Consider the following 24,132-nt stretch of genomic DNA (forward strand, 5'->3'; position numbering starts at 1 on the left):
TAACAGAAATGAGAAAAGAGTATGAGAAAAGCACATAATTTTATTTACAGTTTTGGGAACTTAAATACCAGTTCTGCTTACCTCCAACTGGCCAGATTTGTTAAATGACCACACTTAGTTGTGAAGGATTCTGAGAAATTTGGATTATATTTCAAAGTTTAAAAATTAAAAAAAAAATTACTAGAGAAAAAGGGGGAGAATTAATACTGGGGATAGGGAGAACCAACAGTTTCTTCCACAGGGTATTACAACTGGTGTCAAATAAAACTAAAAAGAAAATTACAAAAATTGGGTTTTAGGGAAGCGGAGACTCTATTCAGAAGGATTGTTGCAAGAAAGGTGAAGGAGACCTTTGCGATAGCTGGATGTAGACTTTTGAAATGTGTTTCAACCATGCAATTTGCAAGCATCTCAAAAGTTAGGAAGAAAAGGGGCTTTGCTTTAGGGTGAAGTCAATAAAGCTGGAAAGAACTGGGTGTGGGGAAGTGTAGTGAGCAAGAATACTGTGATAGGACAGTAATCAGAGAATGTTTTACCCTGATGTCAGCCTATTTGGAGTTTTATGCTGGCTCTGGTTGAGGGCAGGTCTAAGTCCAACAATACTCTGTGGGGAAGTTTGGTTCACAAGCATTTTATTCTGTGTCACACAGTAGTTCAGGTAATCATTTATGAGGCAAAGGATGAGAATTTGAAGAGTCTGTATCGGGTCTTGGCACAGGTAAATAAAGAGAGCATCCTTCTGCTTTATTTGAGTCATGTAGGTAGATATTTCTTTGCAATAAACCTTTTTATGAAACACAAAATTTTAAGGGCATTTCCTTAAACTTCTAAGTTTACCAAGATTACAGGGCTGGGGTTAAAGTCAACATTGTCACTGAAATGGGAATAAAGGTAGCTCTAATGTCTACATTTACTCAGACTAGGATGGGTCTTCACAGGGACAATGGATACCACAGTGGTGAGGCTAGTTAAGCTTATCGTACTGAAGCCACTGGTTCAGTCAGTTAGTTCTTTTGGAGTATACTGGAGTGGATTGTTTCCTGTTGTTATCATAAAGGTGAGAGGCTGATCCTCAGACAAGGAAATTCTATTCTCAAAGGCAGAACTTCGACATGAATAGGAACTGTTTTCTCTGTCTTTGACTCACTCTTTTGAGTCTGAACATTCAGTTTATTCTTTAACCTTCAGCAAAACTTAAAGATGGTCTCTGACTATGAAGGCAGGTGGGGGTTTAGGCCAAGCATGCTTGAATGAGCTAATTTTGAAACTAAATTATCCAGTGACACATTGCTTTCTCTGTGTATTCTTTTTTTGCTATTCCCAAACATAGTAAAGCTTTTAAAATGTAAAAAAATAATCCTCAAATTTCAGATTTTTCTGGTATAATAAAGAAGCTACCATAGTGGCAATTACAGTAGTTTGGAAACAATTTGGGCCATGATGTCCAGCTGCCATTCCCAAATGAGAGATACCTCTGCTTTGCCATTATTGTTGATGTGGTAAGTTATGGGTGAAGAGTTAGCTGCCTTTCTTGAGAATGGTATTTTATTCATTATGCCCTGGCTAAGTAAAACATACTGATAGATTGAGGGGCAAAATATGTTTTTAAGCAACTGAAAAGTGAAAGCAAAAAAAATTAGGTAAATGGAATTCAAAATTACTGACATGGGCTAAGTTGAAAGACATAGTTTAGTGTGGGTCAAAAGGCTTGCTAACTTCTTACCTCCTTGGAACATTATTCCATGGTATGCATGGGGAGGAAAGGAATAAGAGATGAAATCATCCATTTTCAAAAGCTTTAATAAACAAAATATACATAATAAAAATGTGTATGAATAGCTGTTGGCGACTAAGATATTCTATCTCCATAATCATAAGAGGCGGTGTCCTGCCTCCTTAACACATGGCTCCAGGACTCTTTCATAGTTACCTTGCATTCTTTTTTTTAAAATTAATTTATTTATTTTGAGATAGAGAGCTTGAGCAAGCAGAGGAGGGGCAGAGAGAGAGAGAGGGAGAGAGAGAATCCCAAGCAGGCTCTGAGCTGTCAGTGTAGATTCCAACATGGTGCTCAAACTCACAAACCATGAGATCATGATCTGAGCTGAAATCAAGAGTTGGATGCTTAATCAACTCAGAAACCCAGGCACCCCATTAACTTACATTCTTACACAATGTGATATGGTAGGCTGACCTTGTCCATTTTTTGACCCAGATGCTAGAATAAGCCATTTTTTCCCAGATAAATCTGGATCATTTTAGTAGGAAGTTAAATCTGGAGACTGCAACTAGATACTAGGGGTGGGCTTCAATTTATGACTTATTTTATGCTAGGTCAGTTTAAGTACTTATGAATGAATGAGTCTTAAAACTATTATTATATTTTTCTTATACAGATTGCTTTCCTTTAAAATGATGAAACCATTTAAACAAAAGAGTAGCCGTAATATGGCAGACACATAACTCATGAGTAAACAAATGTTAATATTTGTCTTATTTGCTTTATATTTTATAGAGTGAGATATGTACAGAAGTGACAATCTTGAAGTTGATGTGAATCATATATAATAGAATATGTATGGGTGTGTTTTATACTTAATTGTAGAGAAATGGCATAATGAGATATGCATTTTTTTGTCAAATTGCTTTTTTAGTCAAAAGCTGTTTTTGAGATTTTCCATGTTAATACAAAGGTGCACTTTGATTATTGTATAGTGTTACATTGAATAAATAAACATCTGGTTAATTATCTATTCTCCTACTAAGAGACTGCTAGGGTTGTACCTTTTTTGTTCTTATATCCCGTACTGGAACAAAACATTCTACACCATGTCCCCTTGTGCTCCTATACAAAAATTTCCTCTAGAGAAGACATCTGCAAGTGAAATTGTTACCTTGGAAGATACATACATGTTCAGTGTTCCTAAATATTAATGAATTTCTTTTTCAGATGGTTGTACAGAGTTACACACTTATCAGTATAAGTGTTTCCATTTCCTCAAATACTTAGTATTATTTGGAACTATAAGAGAATATCTATGGAGTGGTAACATTTTAATTTACATTTTTCTGATTACCAGTAAAATTCTGCAGTTTTTCAGAAGTCTGTTTGGAGTTCATCCTCATATTTATATTACTGGACAGTTATAGGACTAGTCACGTTTTCTTTTTCATTGTAGGTCAATTTTAATAATTTATTTCTTTTAGAATATTGACTAATTCATCTAAATTTTCAAGTTTGTTTGCCTAAATTAGTTCCACTGGTTACTTATGGCTTTAAATATGGCTATTGCTTTATGTATTTATATTTAGCCTTTAAATGCACACTTATTTGGCCTTCTCTGTGTTTCCCCTATCTTTATTGAAATATAATTCGCATATGACATTGTATAAGTTTAAGGTGTAAAAGTGATCTGACACACATATATATTGTAAAATGATTACCACGATAAAGTTAGTTCACTCATTCATTCATTCCATGCACCCACTCTACATGGGGCTGAAAGTCACAACTCCAAGATCAGGAATCACTTGCTCCACCAATTGAGCCATCCAGGCGCCCTGATAATGCCTTTTTTCCTATGATGAAGGCATTTAAGATTTACTCCCATAGCAACTTTCAAGTATATAATAAAGTGTTATTAGTATAGTATAATCACTAATATATATTAGTATAATATAGTCACTATGTTGGTTATTAGATTTTCAGAATTTGTTCATCTTCTAACTGGAAGTTTGTACCCTTAAACCAACATCTCATTTTCTCTACTGCTAGCCCTTAACAACCACTATTCTACTCTGTTTCTGAGTTTGGCTTCTTAGGTTCCATATAGAAGTGAGGTCATATACTATTGCCTTTCTCTTTCTGACTTATTTTGCCTACCATAATGCCCTCAAGGTACATCCATGTTGTTGCAAATGGCAGAATTTCCCTGTTTTTTTTTAATGTTTATTTTTGAGAGAGAAAGAGACAGAGCGTGAGCAGGGCAGGGCAGAGAGAGGCGGCGGGGGGATACATAATCCAAAGCAGGCTCCAGGCTCTGAGCTGTCAGCACAGATCCTGACGTGGGGCTCGAACCCATGAACAATGAGATCATGACCTGAGCCAAAGTCCTGAGCCACCCAGGTGCCCCTAGAATTTCCCTCTTTTTTATGTCTGAATGTATCCCATTGTATATATACCACATTTTGTTTATCCATTCATCTTTGTGGAGATTTAAGTTGTCTCCAAATCTTGGCTGACATAAACATGGAGGTACAGGTGTCTCTTAGAAATGAGTAATTTAATTTTCTTCAGATCCCAGAAATGGGATTGCTGGATCATATGTTAGTTCTATTTTTAACATACTGAGGAACCTCCATACTGTTTTCCATAGCAGCTGTGCAAATTTACACTTCCTTCTACAGTGCACAAGGGTTCCCTTTTCTCCACATCTTCAGCAACATATATTATTTCTGACCTTCTTGATAATAGGCATTCTAATAGGCGAGGTGATATCTCATTGTGGTTCTGATTTGAATTTCTGTGATGTTTAGTGGTGTTAATACATTTTAATGTATCTGTTGGCCATCTGAATGTCTTCTTTGGAAAAATGTCTATTCAGCTCCTTTGCCCATTTTTAATCAACCAAAATATATTTTTTCAAAGCAGCAGGCATAACTTCAGCTTTTGTTATTATCATTATTATTATTATTACCAGTAGTAGTAGTAATAGTAGTAGTAGTTGGTATTGAGTTGTAGGAGTTTTATGTTTTGGATATTAACCCTTTATTAGATATTTGGTTTGCAAATATTTTCTCCCATTCCATAGATTGCCATGTCATTTTGTTGTGCAGAAGCCTTTTCTTCGATGTAGTTGAATTTGTTGATTTTTGCTTTTGTTGCCTGAAGTTGTGGGTTCGTATCCAAAAAAAAATCATTGCTGAGACCATTGCCAAGGAGAATCTTCCCTATGTTTTCTTCTGGAAGTTTTATGGTTTCAGGTTGGGCTTTTCTACTTTCTTGATCAGTTTTACAAAAGTTTATCCATGTTATTAGTCTTTATAAAAATAGCAACAATGATTTTATTTACATTGTTTTATTCAATGTTTGTAACAATTTTTACTATTTATTAGTATTCCCATTAAAAGATAGAGACACTAGAGTTCAGAGAACTTTAGATTTGCCACATGCACAGACGAAACCAAACAGCCCTCCCCTCAACATGCACACAAAAACTAGGAAAAGCTTTAAATCCTAACTCAAACCCAAGCATTCTGACTTCAATCTTAGCTCTTTAGCCTCTTTGCCAGTAATCAAGAACTGAGACTCTTGTTTGTAACGTTTTCAGGAAAACAAAATAGTATGTAGCAGAGAAATTCTATGTAGAACATATCCAGGCACATTTCCACTTTCCAGCATGTTGACAAATGGACTTCCTAAGGATCAACCAAAATATATTTTTCCATAGCAGCAGGCATAACTTCAGCTTCTGTTTAAAGGACCTGGCTAGTCATCTGTAGCATTCATTCATCCAGATGGTCAGCACCATAACAATTTGGATGAAAATTAGTATATGCAGATGAGCTGTAGATGCTTCACAGCTTGACACTGCTGAAATGATCTTTAAAAAAATGTGCCTGAAAGCTCAGAGTTTTTCTTATTTTGAAACAGAGAAGGAAGCTGCCTCTTATAAATTAATCATTTTAATTCCAGTATGTAATTTTAACAATCACATTGTATAATGTTTAAAGGACAATTGTTTTAAACATTTTTTTTATAACTCAGGATTTAGAGTAAAAGTAGCCTACCTCAATCAGACTGACTTGTCTATTTTTTGTGAAACTATAGGTAACTATGTTTTGAAACATAACACAGAAAACAAACTTGCTTGAAGAATTCATCAAACCTGTACCCCTTATTTGCTACCCAAATTTTTTTAAATTTAATTATGATGAGTTTCTAATTTGTAAAAATAAAATATTTGCAGAACTTCTGTATATCTGTTTGGTAGCTTGAAATATTGTAATGTTTCCAAAAAGCATCTAAAATTGTTTAAAAGTAGTTTACAGTGAAAAAAAGTTTTAACTCATTTTATTCTGTAGTTCAAGTGTTACATCTGTTGGGGATAAAATTAACTAAACTTTCAATATTTTAAGCTCAAGATTGTTCATATTTATGTCCTTAAAGTTGAATTTAGAATTGTCAAGCAAAACATACACTATATATACCTGACCTTGAAAAAGATTCCCACCTATTTAAATTAGAACCTTTAAGAAGAAGAAGGAGAGGAAGGGGGAGAGGGAGGAGATGAGGGGGAGGGAGAGGGAGATGCAGAAGGAGAAAGCCTTGTTTGAGGTCATAAAATTATAAATTCAGAATAAAATATAGTAAGGCCAAAATTGGAGATGTCGTTTTTTTTGAGTTTTACAATATGAGAATGATAATCTCTTTTAAATGCCATGCTGTAACAAAGGCTTTTTGAAACTATAGAATGAAATAAAAATAAATAAAATCTATGCTTACTCACTATTTTGAATAGGTATTGTAGGAGTTCATCATACCATTCTCAAATAATAAAAGTCAAAATTCGACTTTTCCTTACATCAAAAAGCTGGTGCTCTTCTAATGCTGTAAGCATAAGAACATAGGAGAAGTTCCTTTTCACTATCCAGTCCCAGAGGAAAGAATAATAAAGAATATCTTTTAGAACCTGGAATAGCAGTGAATGGAGATATTTTTCCCATTATATAATATATGTGATACATTTGTACAAAAAATGGTAAAGAATAATATTAAAAGTAGGGTACTTAACCTGTATAAATTTATCTGGGGTACATGGAAATCTGATAATTATTTTATGGAACTTCTGATATGGAAAACTGTATGTTGAGTTACAATCAACTGACCAACTAATAAACTTTAGGGTTATAGGCATAGTCATTCATAAATTTATCAGACCCATTTAATCTGTTATTTTCACTTTTATTACTTTTGGGGTTAATACTATATTTCATCAAATCTGAGATTTTCTTTATGTATTTGTTATATTTATCTGGTCTAAACCATTGTTTGAGACCTGCGGTTTCTTACTGCTTTTCTGTCTGGAAGATTTATCCATTAATATGAGTGAGGTGTTAAAGTCCTCTACTAGTATTGTATAGATCTCTATTTTCCTCTTTAGGTGTGTTAAAATTTGCTTTATATATTTATGTGTTTTGTATATTTATATGCTTTATATGTATTATGCTTCTATGTTTTGTGTTTAAGTATTTACAAATATTATGTCCTCTTGTTGGATTAATCCCTTTATCATTAATGTAATGCCCTTCTTGTCTCTTATAGTTTTTGTTTTAAAAATATTTTTGTCTGATATAAGTATAGTTACCCCAGTTTTCTTTTTCCTTCCATTTACATGGAATATTCTTATTTCCCCACCTTATACTGTCAGTCTGTGTATGTCTTTTCATCTGAAGTGAGTTTCTTATAGGCAGCATATAGATTTTTTTTTAATCCATTCAGCCACTCTGTGTCTTTTTATTGGAGAATTTAGTCCATTTATATTTAAAGTAATTATTGATAGGTGTATGCTCATTGCCATTTAATTGCTTTCTGGCTGTTTTGTTGTTTCTCTATTTCTTCTCTCTCTCTCTCTCTCTCTCTCTCTCTCTCTCTCTCTCTTGAAACCTTTTTGCTATGAGACTTTGTTTCTCATTATCGTTTGTGTATATACAGTAGATTTTTTTCTTGGTGTTTACCAACTTAGTTATAACAACTTAGTTTTATAATAGTGTATTTCAAGTTGATAAGTTTGAAAGCATTTTAAAGCTCTACAGTTTTACTCTCCCACATAGCACACATTTTGTTTTTGATGGCATATTTTACATCTTTTTATTTCATGTATCCCTTAACTAATTACTATAGTTATAGTTATTTATACTACTTTTGGATTTTAGTGTTCATACTACTTTTATGTGATTAATCCATCACTTTTACTATAAATTTACCTTTACAGTTAGATTTATTCTTTCATAGGTTTCCTGTTACTAATTAATGCCATTTATTTTCAGCTTGAAGAAGTACCTTTAACAATTTTTATAATGCTAATTTAGTGGTGATGAACTCCTTTAGCTTTTACTTGTCTGAAAATTCTTTATCCCTCCTTCAATTCTAAATAAGTTTGTGGGATAGAGTATTCTTGGGTGGAAGTTTTTGTCTGTTTGTTTGGTTTTGTTTTGTTTCAGCACTTTGAATATATCTCTAGAGAGAATCCCAACAGGACCCTGCCCCTCCATCAGACTTGTTATGATTATGAGATGAACTTCCTTCAATATAGTCAGGCCACTTTTCCAGGGGTAAGTGAGTCAGCAGGTAGCCTGTCAGGAGTGTTTTTCAGTTGACTATAGCTCTTTGGGTATTGTGGACACAAACCCCAGTGGTTTTCCAGGCCAGATGTTTTGGGAGCTTGTCTCTCTGGTGCAGGTCTTAAGAGTTGGGATGCCTGATGTGTGGTGCAAACTCTTCACTCCCCAGGGAGGAGCTCCAAAGTTGTGAGATCCCTCCTGATTGTGGGTCACTGTACCAGGGGTGAAGTTTTTGGTGAGACCACATCTTTGCTTCTCCTATCCAGTTTCATGTGATCCTTTTCTTCTTTGTTGATGTGAAGAAGCTGATCATCTAGTTTTCAGATCTTTTTCAAAAGCGTCCATGTACAGCTGTAGATCTGGCTTGTCCATGGGAGGAGGTGAGTTTAGTATGTTCCTATTTCACCATCTTGAACCTCCTCTTAAATGCCATTTTAAATTGTTATATCATATTGTATACCTCTTGGGGGCAGCTAGCTAACTCAGTTGGTAGAACATGACTCTTGATGGCAGGGTCATGAGTTTGGGGTATAGTTCAAGGTATAGTTTACTTAAAAAAAAAAAGCTATCACCTTAAGCCAGCTCTGCAACTAAAAACTCAAACATATTAATCTCAAGATCCACCCCTCATCCAGTATTATCTATCCTGAGGCTAGAAGACAGAGTAAGAATAAAATTAAAATGTATTTATAAAAAGTAATACAAATAATTAAAAAGTTGTATACCGCTTTTAGTAATTAGAATTACAAATTCTTATAATATTGCTAACTCTTTTAGCTATAGGCTTCTCTTTATTTCACTTTAATACTTCAGATAGGTAGATAGATCGATCATGGGAGAAGCAGTCACAGTATAAAAACAAATCGAAATTTAGTAACTATGGTTGATGTATAACCCAGGTAATTTTCAGGAATAATAGCTATTTTTCTAATTTCTGGGAATGCTGTTAAAATATGGTCCACCAAAGAAAAATGTCTTTTTCAAAGTCAGACATCCTTCTATGGAAATCTGCATCCAGTGGTTGATCATCACAGGACATATAAAGTCCTGGCGCCTTGATTCAAATGTGAATAACTATGAAATCCTCTGATATCATCAGAGTTCTCCATGGGGTTGTCTGAGGTCTTTGTTTAGATTGTATCACTGTTCAGATTCTCCCTGTGGTCAATCTTGCCTCCCCCGCTAGGTGTTTAATACCAGGAGCATTCCCTAATAAATGTCCTGCTTTCAAATCTCTATTTAGGAGACTGTTCCTCGGGGAGCAGCTTGCCTGGACTGCAAGCTGATCTAAAATTTACAAATGAAGTACATGAACGTTTTTCTTCATCTGTGGGTACAAAACACAAGGCGGGCATATTTTGTGATTATTGTCTGTATGTACAGATAGAAGCCAGGGGTATTTCTCCACCAATTATTTAATAATATTTGAATGAGGCTGACCTGGCAGGTTTGCTATTAGCAACACAAAAGACACTGTTTCTATAAACTGGTGGACAGGGAGTGCTAAAAAAATGAACTCAGACTGATGCATTTGAGAACAAAATGGGTAAGGGACTCAGGTTAAAAATACCAAGTGAAGATGCTCAGTCTTTGTTTTATTCAGAAAGCCTGAAATCAGTGCCTTTATAGGCTAGATCAAACCCATTATTTTTTCCTCAGGTTTTATTCTGAGGCAAAGATTATATGCAAAGGAATGTAGTTTTATCTCTCTAGAATTTTATTTGTGAAATTGTTCTCCCAAATGATTGATGCAGGTCTGTGTGCAAATAAACTTTAGTTGTAAATTGCATATTCTGTCATTTTAAAGACTATTTTATTAGCATAAATACTTTAAAAGCTGTATCCTGGTGTTATAAATCATTTCCTGTATAATCATCTACATTTCAGCCACTATTCTAGGTACTGGAAATTCAATGATGATTATGACAGCTCTGGTCCTCAAAGTATTCAAACATATGGGGGTGGAGTTCATTTACTCTGTCTACAATGCAATATGATAAAAGTATATTTGAGAGATATGCAATAGAAACAATTCAATGTGATTACAAAAGATATAATAATCTCAGTCTGGCATGGTGGGGTTTCTTATAACTAAGGAGATTATATTAGAACTGGACTTAAGGGGAAAAAAGGACTTTGCTGTGTATGGAAGGAAGCAAGTCTATTCCGGTGGTAACTAACCAAGGTTTAGTAAAAGCAGAATATATTCATATGAAGGGGTTTGTTCTAAAGGTTCTTGGAAGGAACTGACGAGAATATAAGGAGTTTGGACTTTATTCTAAAATCTACAGGGGCCACCACAAATTTTGTAAGCAAGAGAGAATGATATTTAAATTTGTTTCAGAAATCTTGTAGCACAGAAGAAGATGGAGACAGTAGAACTAGAAAGTGAAGACATTAATGTCAAGGAGACCTTTTAAAACATTGGTTGTAGAGAGAATATTCGAGTTTCTGACTAGGGAAGTAATTATGGAAATAAGAAAAGACTTTTTTGAAAGGTATTTCAGGGGTATATTTAGATGAAATAAGAGACTAATCCAACATAGTGCAAAAGTGGAATGAGAAGGAAAGGAGAATCAAGCGAGGCAGAAGGTTTTGTGTTGCATTGATGAAGAACATTATAGGGATCATCATCGGCAGCATGTTCATACAAACAAACTCTAATGGAGATGCTGAGAAGGGGCCAAAAGAGCAGCTCCTGTTGTGAGACCTTAATTTTTCAATATGCTACCCCATTTTCTATAAAATTAACTATATTTTTGTTTAATATTTTTATAGATAGTAAATAACAAAGTTAAGGAATGAAAGCTTAGTTGGATGTATTTGTATGATACGTATTGTTCTTGATGTTCTGGTAGGGTCAGGGATTACGAATACCAGTGTTCACATCTATGACATTAGCCTGGGCTTTAATGTCATAGTGCCATAGAACTTAATATAAAATACCTCATATTTTAGTATTTTAAATTAAATATAGATGGTGATTTTAGAAGTCATATATTTTATTATATCTTATAGCCCTCTCTGTTTTTTATTATATCCCAAACTTTTGCTAATGAAGTAATAAAATTGAAACATAGGAAATTGCATTATTAACATAAAAACTTGCTTGACCAAGTCACCACTGATATCTAATATTCACACAACTTCAAATTAAAATCATACGATTCTTTGGGGAAAATAGAGAACAAGTTCAAGAAACATAGCCATTAGGAGAGAAGTTTCAATTTTGTAAATGCAAGGGAAAAAAAACCCATCAAACTAAGAGTTGAAAAAAAATTATTAGAGACCTCTAGAAAGCTTGAAGCCAATTTAATTAATGCAACCAACCTACTTTCCTTTGTATGCTATAAAAAATGTCTGTAATCTGAAGATCAGCTTTCTAAAGTTTATGGAATTTTGCAATATACATTTTTAAACCTAAATAAGTTTTTATTTTCCATGGAATTAATCTTAGTGTCATACCTCTAAGTGAAGTCCACTGTTAATTATCCAAAGTTATAGATTATGATATAAATAAATCATGACCTCATTAACAAGAGTCATACGTGGCCATGTGACAAATTAATACAACCTAATTTAATAGAACCAAAATGTAAAGACAAATATTAGAAATTATTTTCTGGGTTTTGGAATCCTGTAAAGAAACAATTATATTATCAAAACTTTCAGGTCACATATCCTGCAATTCTGGAAAGACTAGATTATTAATGTGCTGCAAGTATCCTTGCACCTATGATTGGTGGGGTATTCAAAAGCCCTTTCTAGAGCAGTTTCAGTGTTAACACAATAGGACTCCATTACAGATACAAAATGAATTCATTTTAATAGGATACCATTCTCCTTACCCTATAAAGTATTATTTTAGTAGGAAATACTTAGAAGGTGTACTAAATAGAAACAAACAAACAAAAAAAGAAGACAAAAGACAAGGTGTGTGGGGGACAGTGGGAGATGGGGAAGACAACGAGAATTGTTTTCTTGGCAGGTAACTGAAGTAGATTTATGGCATGGATACACAATAAGTTATAAACTATCTTAATCACGATTCCTTCTTGTAACAGACATAAATAGCTTATACACTTAAGCTGACATAAGAAAATTATTTTAGGTTAATTATGTACTTACTGATTAAAATCTGAAGGTTTCTTTGTTAACCAAGATATTAATCATAAAACATGATGATTTCTCTAAGAAAAATAATCATTTTCCAAGAATTAATTGACCAACATATTACTGGCTTAATATGTCTTTAATTTTTCTTCCTATTAAGTAGATACAATATTGAAGGTAAACATCTGTTTCACCAAATTTAAATAATTAAATATTTATACACCAGTATATACTTATATTTAACAAAATTCTCAAAGATAAGTTCCACATTGGTGTTTAGAGAAGAGTTTTTAATAAGATTATTGTACAATTGCTAACAATAATTATTAATAGTTCAGGTAAAATATTTTTAGCCCACCTACACTGGTATTCATTCTATTAAAAGAGCTTCTGATTATATAAAGTTGTATTTACTTTAAGAAGTTGTGTTGCCTTATGCAACCTTTTGAAAACCCTGGGGTAGAAGTGTACATGCTAAAATTCATAAGCTACCCATTCTTTCTTTCTCTTTTGCATTCATCTCTCCATCCTCATAATGTAATGTATAAAATAATCAGTGAACCTCTAATTGTACTTTGTGAAGTTATAAAAAGGGATGTTCCTCTCCCATAGGGCTGGTTTTCCTATGCAGTATGGTGCTAAAGAAAAATTTGCCAAGTGCTGCCTGGGTGGCTCAGTCAGTTAAGCGTCGGACTTTGGCTCAGGTCATGAGCTCATGGTTGGTGTGTTAGAGCCCTGCATGGGCTCTGTGCTGACACCTCAGAGCCTGGAGCCTACTTCAGATTCTGTGTCTCCCTTTCTCTCTGCTTCTCCCCATTTTCTCTCTCTCTCTGTCTCTCTCTCTCTCTCTCTCTCTCTCTCTCTCAAAAATAAATAAATATTAAAAAATATTTAAAAAAAGAAAAACTTGCCAATAAGTTTCACAACATAATGCCAAAGACCTATGCATAAGATACAAAGGAACACTACTTTGGCACATTTCAGTCGGGAAATGTCCATCAAATACTTTATAATGAATATAATATTCAATAACAATAGGTATCATACTCAGTTCAACTAAATTTAAAAATAGACAACAGCTATTTATTCCCATGTCTTATGTAGAATAAATCTGGTAAAGACTTTAATTCAAATGATATATTTTAATGAGATTTTTTTGCTGTTGTTGTTTTGTTTGTTTTCAGAATGTCAGGTCTTTTCAGATCCACAAACCTGATATTATTATGCATCACTGACTATGTTTCTTGTTTTAGTGGACCACAAAATTGACAAACTAGAGCATAGATGAGGAAAATCAGCCAGTGTAAAGCTATAGTTGAGGCAGGATTTAGAGCAAGTAAATTGTCTGTAAATTATTACACCTTATCTTCAAAGTTTCATAAATTGAGTAAGTTGTACTTCCTAAAATTGGAGTAGACATCTAGTCAATTTTTTGTGTGTGTGTAAGAAATGGTTGCGGTGTTAAAATACACATTTTATCTTCTGTTTGGTGCTTGAGGTATGACAAGATGAATCTCATCTTTACATAAAATCAAAATGCATTTCACACTGTGAACTTTTTACAAGCCAGTTTGAGCAGAACACTCATTAAGAGTAATGGAAATTGAACATATACAGACACTGTTACACCACAACAAAATTTAAATCTCTAATGTATAAGATATTACCAATCATGAAAGATTCATGAGTTGAGTTGGGATCTTAAAATTAAAAGGTATATAATTTGGTTTACAAATCAAATTGATCTTTCCTGTTTGCAGAACTTGCTATTTTGTCACCAGATGCTGCTACAACTAGAAAGGTGGTTCTTTACTGCTTTAACCAGGTACAATACACTTAGCACAAAATCAGTGTAAGGTAAATGAATGCATGTGTGATCATATTGGGAATTTATGGCAAAAATTTGAATGGGTCCTGGGAGACCTACTTCAGGAGATCCTCTCCTGCTCTGGAAACGTTTCACTAGCATTGTACCTCCTTTTAAAATTTATTTCTCAAACCTTCTCTCTCATACCTAACTGTTCTTTAATTGAGAAATTTATATATGAGTTAGTCAAGGTTTTAGTCAACTAGGACTGCCATAATCAAATGCTGTAGCCTGCATGGCTTAAGTGGCAGAAGGTTATTTTCTCACAGTTACAGAGGCTAGACGACCAAGATCAAGTTTCCAGCAGAGGTGATTCTCCCGAAGCCTCTCCTTGGCTTGCAGATGGCATCCTTCTCACCGTGTCCTCACACAGCCTTTCTTCTATGCATGTGCCCCTAATATCTCTCTCTACTTATAAGGTCATTAGTCCTGTTGGGTTAGAGCCCCACCCTCACAGCCTCATTTAATGTTGATTACCTTCTTAAAGACCCTGTTTGGAAATACAGTCACACTGAGAGATAGGACTTCAACCTGTGAATTTTGAAGAGAAACAATTCGTACGTAACAATCATTATATATTCTTTCTCTTGTTACTCTAAAAGTTAAGATTTGGTTTCTGTTGTAGCCTGTATGGGTATTAGACTGATTATGTGTATTTAGATCTTATTTGACACAATTATTTTCTGGTAGAAAATGTTTACATTGAAATGGATATTAATAAGAAGGTGTAGTTTAGTGGCTAAGCCCATGGAGCCAGGCCAGGATGCCTGGATGTATATCCAGCTCTCCCAGGCTGAGAGACCTTGGGGAAAGTTACTTACTCTCCTATGGCTAAGTCTTTTCATGTGTAAAAATCATATAGATGCTTTAAAAGCAATTCACAATGTATTATAAAAACTCCTGGAAAATAGTAAATGCCTTATAAGTGTTAGCAATTTTTTTCTTTTTTGAGAGAGAGAGAGAGAGAGAGAGAGAGAGAGAGAGAGAGAGAGAGAGAGAAAGAGAGTGCACGCATGGCAGGGAAGGGCGAGAGAGAGAGGGAGAGAGAGAATGTTAAGCAGGCTCCCCAGTTCAGAGCCCAAGTTGGGGGCTCTAGTTGAGCCCCACCCCAGTATCGGCAATTTTTATAATGAGGATATATTTCTATATATTCTGAATATTTTAAGGAATACTCTGTTTTTTTAAAAAGTTTATTTATTTAATTTGAGAGATAGAGAGCGCGTGTGTGCACACAGGCACATGGGGGAAGGGCAGAGAGAAAGGGAGAAAGAATCCCACGCAGTTCCACACTGTCAGCACAGAGCCCAATGCAAGGCTGTAACTCACCAACCATGAGATTGTGACCTGAGCTGAAACCAAGAGTCAGACACTTAACTGACTGAGGTGTCCAGGCACCCCAGGAATACTCTATTTTTTAAAGTGAAGGAAAAGTCTAAAAACATTTCTAATTGCAGGTTGGTGGACTGTTTGGACTCTGGTATCAGACTGCCATGGTTTGTATTGTGGTTCTATCACTTCCTAGCTTGAGATCCTCTGAGAAGTCACTTGACCTCTCTAAGCCTAATTTTGCTTATGGGCAAATGACAATTAGAAGTAGCATTTCAGGAGCACCTGGGTGGCTCAGTTGGTTGAGCGTTTTACTTTAGCTCAGTTCATGAGTTTAGTTCTGTTCGTGAGTTTGATCCCCAAGTTTGGGCTCACTGCTGTCAGCACAGAGCCTGCTTCAGATCCTCTGTCCCCCTCTCCTTCTGCCCCTCCCCACTATGCTCTATCTCTCAAAAATAAATAAAACATTAAAAAACATAGCACTTCATAGGGGTGTTCTGAACATTAAACGCAGCAACATAGATAAAGTACTTAGAGCATTGCTTGGCACAAAATAAGAAATATTACTTTTATTATTTTTCACTTATATAAATATGAATGTAATAATGAACAAACACCCTTTAACTGTTTGCTAAATGGCTGCTTCACACTTTTTATTTTTTAATTCAGCCAAACCTGAAAAGTAGCCCACACCCCCCAACTGCCATTGCTGTGATTTGATTTTCCTTCTACTTCTAGGGGCAGTTCTGAGTAGACAAATAAAGGTGCTCAGCCCCCAAAGCAGTTTCTGCAAAGTGATTTTGTTTGTTTGTCTGTCTGTTTGAAGTTTGGAGAAATAATGAGCAATGCCAGTGTTTCATGTCTAAATCTGTGGGAAAGAAATGGTTAAATAGCTACTTTGATCAAACAAATCAAAGTCACCCCATTTAGGACCATTGTCTAAATGAAGAGTTCAGTGAAGAAAAGATCTCAAAGAAAATGTAGGATTTTAAGATGGAACTGGATGGTTTAATGGCAGGTCAGTAGGCTTGTTAGATTCCTTACAATTGTGCCCCTTCTTCAACCCAGAAGTTACACATGTTGTCATTTATTCTTGGAAAGTGATAGGACAAGTGTGCAAAAGGTAAGTATGAAAATATCCTGTAAAAATTCAAAAAGTAGTTTACAGCCTTGTATGATTACACTTACTTGTATGCTCGTTTTCACTGTGTATATGTACAAAACATATACAGATGAATATATATCTACACACATATATATACCAAAATAACAGTGGTTTTCTTGGGATGTTTGAAATTTGTTTTCCTCAAGATATTTGGTATTTTATATTTAATCTACAGTTAGTTATGCAGTTTTATCATCATCATCATCATCATCACCATCACAACGGCGTAATAAGTAGGACCTGGAGTTGGCAGTGATTTATAATTCAGATGCTGCAAGTAATAGTCATGACCCCAGGCCAAGTGATGTGCACTCTGTTTCTTACTTCCCTCATTTATCGAAAGAAACCAGAAAACAGACTTCTATCTCACAAGGTTTCTGTGGGAATAAGCAAGATGAAAAATCGGAAAACACTTTGCAGTGTTGAAAGAACAATTTAAGTGTCAGATATTAGGGTTAGTGGCAATAATAAAAATAATAATGATGATTCTCTTCCCAGATGATTAAAGGATATAGTCTACATGTTGCTTTTTTCGTAGAGCATATTCTTTGGAAACACTGATCCCATTAAAAGCCCGTTCTGTGCAGAAATTTAAACTAAATGCATCATAAATTGACAAGAATGACTGTATTTGGACACCACTGATGAAAGAATGAGGCCAGCATAATGGAAGCCGTGGTGCTCAGGGCCACTGTTCTCTAGTTTGATCCCAGCTGGCCGAACCACAGGAGCTTTTGCACAGACACTATCAACATATTGCTTGTTCAGTCAGAGTTTATCTTGCTTCAGTTATTGGGGCTCTAACAAAGCTGCGGAGGTAAAGGAGCCTCAGCTCCTCTACATGCCTGGAGAGAGGATTAGAGGGTTTCTTTTCTTTAGGTAACTGTCTGGTTTCTGTATTTGGAGGGCTTATTTTTAATAACTGAAGAGAAAAAGGCGAAGTGAAAATGTTTTTTTTTTTTTCTGAGAGACTGGAAAGGCAATACAATTTGTGATAAAGGCTGCTTCTTTCTATAAAATAAATGACACAGACTTAATTACCCATCACTTCTGTGCATTCAACTTAAAACCCCATTCTCTCGGCAAGCATAATTTTGAGTAAAACAAATGCAAGAAGGAAGGAATTTTTTTCTTTTTCCTTCCTTTTCTTCCTTCCTTCCTTTCTTTCTTTCTTTCTTTCTTTCTTTCTTTCTTTCTTTCTTTCTTTCTTTCTTCCTTCCTTCCTTCCTTCCTTTCTTTCACCTCTTAGGCATTTATTTTTTGCTTCCATATAGGAAAATTTATATAATACAACTTTTCAATTGTTCCTTAAGCTAAAATTGAGTCTGTAACACCATTTCATCACTGGACATTATTTTATAGAATGGTAGCTGTCAAAAAAACTACATTAAATCTAACACATGGCAGACTGCATCTTAGAGTCTGTGAGTATAGTCAGGAGGCGCATGTAGCTGGTGTAATCAATGCTGAAATGTTGGCTTTGTAGCTGGTTGCTGCATTGAAGACTAACAGTCATGACTCAGTTTGCACACACAGGTACATGGTACATCCATGGCACATCCAGGTGCTCTTTGGATGCTACTTTTAGGACAGGATGTAAGATAGTTTTATGAGCAGCTGAAATATTTAACCTACATGTTTAAATCTGCATAGTTATAAAAGAAACCACGCCTTAGATTCATAGCATGCTAGAAATAAAAGTGGTTTTGGAATATGTGAGACTTAGGGGTGCCTGCATAGCTCAGTTGGTTAAGTTTTGGACTTCAGGTCCAGTCATGATCTCACAGTTAAGTGGGTTCGAGCCCCATGTCTCTGTGCTCTCAGTGTGGAGCCTGCTTTGGATCCTCTGTCTCCCTCTTTCTCTGCCCCTCCCTCACTGGCACATTCTCTCTCTCTTTCTCTCTCTCTCAAATTTAAATAATAAAACATTAAAAAAAAGAATATGTGAGACTTAGGTTCAGATTCTGGCTCTGCCATTTACCAGGAATGACCTGGGACAAGTAGATTAAAATAATATAAGTCCCAGAATCCATACATTATCTAGTAGGGAATTTTAGAGGATTAGAGGATATACCTGTAAAATACAGTGCCTGTTAGATCATTGGGATAATAGATTATCCAGGGAGAATATTTAGTTTCAAAATTTGTAGATTTATCATATAAATATTTACTGATCTAGGTTCATGAGTATTTGGGGACTGAAGAGAGCTTATTCGTTTCAAAAGAAATGTTGTATCCTGATCTACTATATATTTCCAAAATAAATGTATTTTTAAAAGTACAACATAAAGAATTTCCCTCTTTGCCTTTCCTCCCACTTTTTAGTACCGTTGATTCACATTATTCCACTCAGCTTATATACTAATGTGTGTCCTTCTGACAGAGAAAAAAGGATGGAGTTAAATATACATTATCTCTGAAGGTGGCTACCCATTTTTAAATTGGTTAATGAGACTCTGTGGGCAGATCCTGATTTCCTCTTCAATGCAAGCTATCTTGGTAAAGCATAACCACTTGAGGTTTGACAAGCAGAGACTACCATGGTCCGCTCAGTTGACAAGTTATCTCCTGTCCCAGGTGATGGAGAAGTAGTTAGTCTGTGCTCACTTTAGATCAGAAAGCTATTTGCCAGCAAGGGACTACTGAGACATGTGCGGTATGTGCCCTCCCTCTCTGACACTGGGAGAAAAAGATTAAAAGAAGTAACGTATGTCTGTTGGGAGTCCATCAGTCTAGTCACTAGGCAAAATATGTGTGTCCCCAAAGTCCTTTGTAACCACTTATTTCATGCTCTCTTTATATTTATTGAACTCATTCTGCATCTGCACACTATTGTAGAAGGTAGGCATTTGAAGATGAATAAGGAGAGCCTTTTTCCTTTCAGAAGGAGAAGCATAAATACACATAGTATAAGATATGGTACCTAATAAATATTACTAATATTGGATGTGGTAGGTGCTGTCATAGAAGTACATAGTAAATATTATGGTAGCACAGAATAGGGAATGATTAATTTTGCCTGGAGGATTCTAGAAGGCTTCAAAGAATAGGTGATACTGGAAACCGGGCTTGCCAATTGAATACAGAGGATTGGAAATTGGAAAACATTTTGTGGGTGGAAGAATAAAAGCTGAAAGAATTTACAATTCTTCAGAAAACCCTTATATGAAGACAGTAATTATATATTGTTTAGAGTTGTAGTTCAAGCAGATAAAGTTGGGACCCATTTGGGAAAGACCTTGAATGATTTGCTAAGTAGCTTGGACTTTATTCCTGAAGCAATGAAATGCTAGCTATTTGGAAATTATCATTAGGGAAAGACAAGGATAACATTATGTTGCTGAAAATTACCTTCAGTAGAAATGTGGGGAATAGCCTGCAGTTGGAGATTGGGCTAGGAGGAGACTACAGGTAGAGTCCATTACAAGAATCATGAAGCAATCTGAAAAAAGAACACAAGAGGATAGTTATTACTCACAGTTCAGTGGCAAAGTGGTGCAGCTCCTGCTTCATGTAACGTGTTTCATTGACTGAAGAACATTAATTTAAGAATCTCTATGAGGCAAGAAATTTACATCAATAGTATAAACAATTCTATGTAAGTTTCTTGGATGAGGCTGAAATTTCTATGCAGGCCTTTTATGAAAATTATGTTTTTAAAATTTATTCTCCCTTCTTATTATAGCTAAATGTTGGTGGGTGGGTAAAAGTCTGATGATTCAATCATGTATTCAGTCCACATTCAGTAAATCTTTATGGATTGTCTTCAATGTTAGAATTCATGCTAAGTGTAGGAGATTGAATTAGACACAACCTCTGTCTATTGGCATCTCACTGTTACATGACCACAAATAAGTGATGCTATGTGTCAGAAAATAGCATAATGATTCTGTGTTTCACAATTATGTATGTAATATTTTAGGGGAAATTCCCATTGAATATCCAAAATAAACGCATTTTAAAATATAATTTTGAGACACAATGGTTCCATTTCATTTTGAGGAAATAATTGCAAACTCTTGGTAATGAACAGATGACATTGTGCTAAACCATCAGTACAATGAGAGGTTAATCAGATTATTGTGTCTCTGTGTTTTAGATAATTCTGGACCATGGAAAACATTTTTTACCTCTGTAGTTCAATCTGTAAATGTATAATGTTGCTTTTCTTGTTCTTTCTTTCTTTCTTTCTTTCTTTCTTTCTTTCTTTCTTTCTTTTTACATAAATCCTTTCTACAAGATAAAACTCGAGTGCCCACAATAGTTACTAAAAATTTTATTGAGGGTAAGGAAGAAACTATGACATTGGTTTTAGCCCAGAGTGAGGAAATTTAGAAATGGCCATTTATTTCTTCTTTTGACACTGCGTATATTTATCCCACCAAAACCTTGGCTCAGAGGAAATACAGTTTGGGAGTAGGTGAACATTTGAGAATGTGCTATGGAAAACATTGAAGTTTCAGTAGTTCTATTTCTGAGGAAAAAAAAGAACCAAAATCTTCCCTTAAACAGCTATTTATCTATAAAACAAATTATTTTTTTTTAAATTGAGTCTTGTCAAAATGGCCCTACTTAAGGGCCACGAGTATGGGGTTTGGAGAATAGAATATAATGGATGGCACTAATGTATCTGTCTTAGTTAATTACACGGAAACTTTTGGAACTTGAATAATGTGCATTGTTGATGTCCATCTCCTGCTGAGTGCTGCTCCAATTGAATGTCACAGAATTTTATTTACCCTCACTTTTATAAGAGTGTTCTGTAATCCTGGAGCTTATTGTATTAACTCCTCCTCTAAACAAGGGCAGAGATGCAAATAAAGAGGTTATTAAAATCGGCTGTAAAGACATAGATCTTTCATTAAAAGTTTCTAGACAAGCAGAAACACATAAGCTTAACTCAAGGAGATTAACATGGTTAGGTTAGAGGCTAATTGTGTTTTGCATCTGAAATGTAATAAAAGTTTGTACCCTTCGGGGGAAAATACAGCTAAGGTTCATCAATTTTTACCATCTTTAATTCTGCAAACCCTGGAAAACTAATTCAGAGCAATAGTATGGCTAGTTAAGATGATAAATCTCTAATTAAACATGGAGCTAGCTTCTTAAATGAATAATCTGTATCTAGATCTCAATGTGTCTCAGCATATTTAACTGTCTGTATGTTGGAGAAAAATCAGAGTAGGTTCATAATTTTCAAGGTAGAGAGCTTGAGTTATTTTGGAAATGCTATTGACATGAGTGTAAATTATTAATATCGTAATTTCCTAAAAGCAATTTTTGCCACTTCATGAATATGAACTTTATGAAAATTTTATTATAATTTTTCCAACCAATTACTTTGTCATAGGACTACAAGATGGATTCTTTTAAAGTCTGAGTTTCAGTCTAAGTCATGTTGAAATCTGAAATAGTTCAGGGACTGTTATGGAAGGGGCACTGTGACCAGTGTGTGAAACAAAGATTACAAATCAAGCAGAAACATTTTGTTCTCCAAATGTGGTTTTTGCTGTTTATTTTATGTTTGCAAAATAGCGGTTAGTAAAAGTATGTGTTAGGATTTAGCATGCAGGGTTTATAAATGTATTAGAAGTATTTGATTTTATAACTATTTTAACATGTTTGCTGAATGAATATTCATGGATAGTTCAATCTGCAGTAGACTGAAGTTGAGAATTTTGCCGAATATATGAGTAAAACCAACCAAAAGGGAGGAAGTTACTCTGTTTCATTTTGTCTCTCTCACACACACACACTTCAAACTATCTATTACAATCAGTATATTATTACCAAAAAAAAAGTTGGCAAAATTATCTATGTGCTTATAGTTGTATATTGGATAGGTAAGTCAAAAATACTTAAAAAAGAAATAGTTTTAAACTTTAAACAATTATAAGGTAAAATGAGTAAATCAGATATCACTTGAAAATGTCTGGATCTGATAAGGAACCACCTGACTTGTCAAGGCAAAGAAACTTTTACCCCATAGTTCCCAAAAAATGAATGTTCTGTGAACCTACAGAAGAAAGATGTAAAAAAAGATGAAAGATCTGCATGGTTAGAGATAATTAAACCATTTTTTGTGGGCTTGCATTGTGGACAGAACTTGCTGGCTTTAGATGCACAGGCGTAAAAATAGGAAATCGAGGACCCTAGTAAAGAAGACTCGTCTTCTATAGATGCTAGCCTCTGTGCAGCTGCTTTGTTGACACTTTGTCATATTAAATTACTAGATGGTTGAAGTAAAAGAAAGGCAACAAGAAAAATGAAAGTTAAAAAAAAAATCAATGTGTTGCAGTAGGTCTTGGGACCAATCTGAAAAGACAAGCTTCTAGTTGTATTTCCAATGTGCCTTTTTCATTTTGTGGTGTTGTAAAAATAGGGTCTTCATTAGATACCTCTGGTGTTTACAATTCCCACAGTAGAAATAAAACGGAAATGAGATGTTCCATTTTTAATATTACACATACAATCATTTTAAAGTGTGGAGGTTAATTCCCCCACAAAAGTGCATGAAAGGAATTAAAGGAAACAATTTGAACATTTTAATTTTTTTCATGCATTTCAAGGAGAGGAATTGGGCACCAAAACACAAAACAATTATATGTGTAATTTAGAATACATATTGATTTTTTTTCAGAGCAATTGATAGGCAATGGTACTAAAGTGTAAAGCTTACCTTGCGTAAATGAAACATTTGTATACCTAATAACATAAAACTAAAAGGACAGCTGAAGCAGATGCCTCACTCACCAAGATGATAATGAAACAGTAACATGAATCCTAGTCATTGTTACTTAGAAGGAATGCATGAAACAACCTAGACATAGGCAAAACTACTATTTAAATTTTCCATGTGACTCCTTGCTATATTACAAAATTTACTGCCGTGCTTATTTAGACACAATTTGGATCCCGAACAACATTTGACAGAATTAACAGCCCCAAACCCTTCAACTTGCTGCTAACCAGATAGCATGGTAGATATCGTAGAAACTAATAAGAACATGCTTTTAGTTCTAATGTTAGAGATTATTAAGAAAGTTTTTCTCCTGCTCCTCTTTGTCAAGTTCCTCCACTTTTGGCACTTTCAAGTACAAAAAGTTTGTGAGTTCCATTTGTGATGAGGATCGTTTCCTTTCAGACTACCAGACTGTCTTATTGTATGCAAGGATCCATCTTGTACTGGGCATAGTGAAAGTACATGTGAAGGGAATGCCCAGATCCTGAACTCCAAAGGCAGATGTATTCTGAGAAACTTGAAGGTGTGTTCTGCTTGGCTGACTATGCTCAGATGTGTACAGTCAAGTCAAGAAAT

The 24,132-nt window shown here is 34.8% G+C and overlaps 1 protein-coding gene across 1 annotated transcript in view; it reads left to right on the top strand.

Annotated features, from left to right (window-relative positions):
• NEGR1 (neuronal growth regulator 1) overlaps window positions 1–24,132 on the top strand; it is an 840,514-nt gene that overhangs the window by 190,267 nt on the left and 626,115 nt on the right. The window lies entirely within an intron of this gene.

This window comes from Prionailurus viverrinus, chromosome C1 (genome assembly GCF_022837055.1).
Source record: "Prionailurus viverrinus isolate Anna chromosome C1, UM_Priviv_1.0, whole genome shotgun sequence".
Taxonomy (NCBI): Eukaryota; Metazoa; Chordata; class Mammalia; order Carnivora; family Felidae; genus Prionailurus; species Prionailurus viverrinus.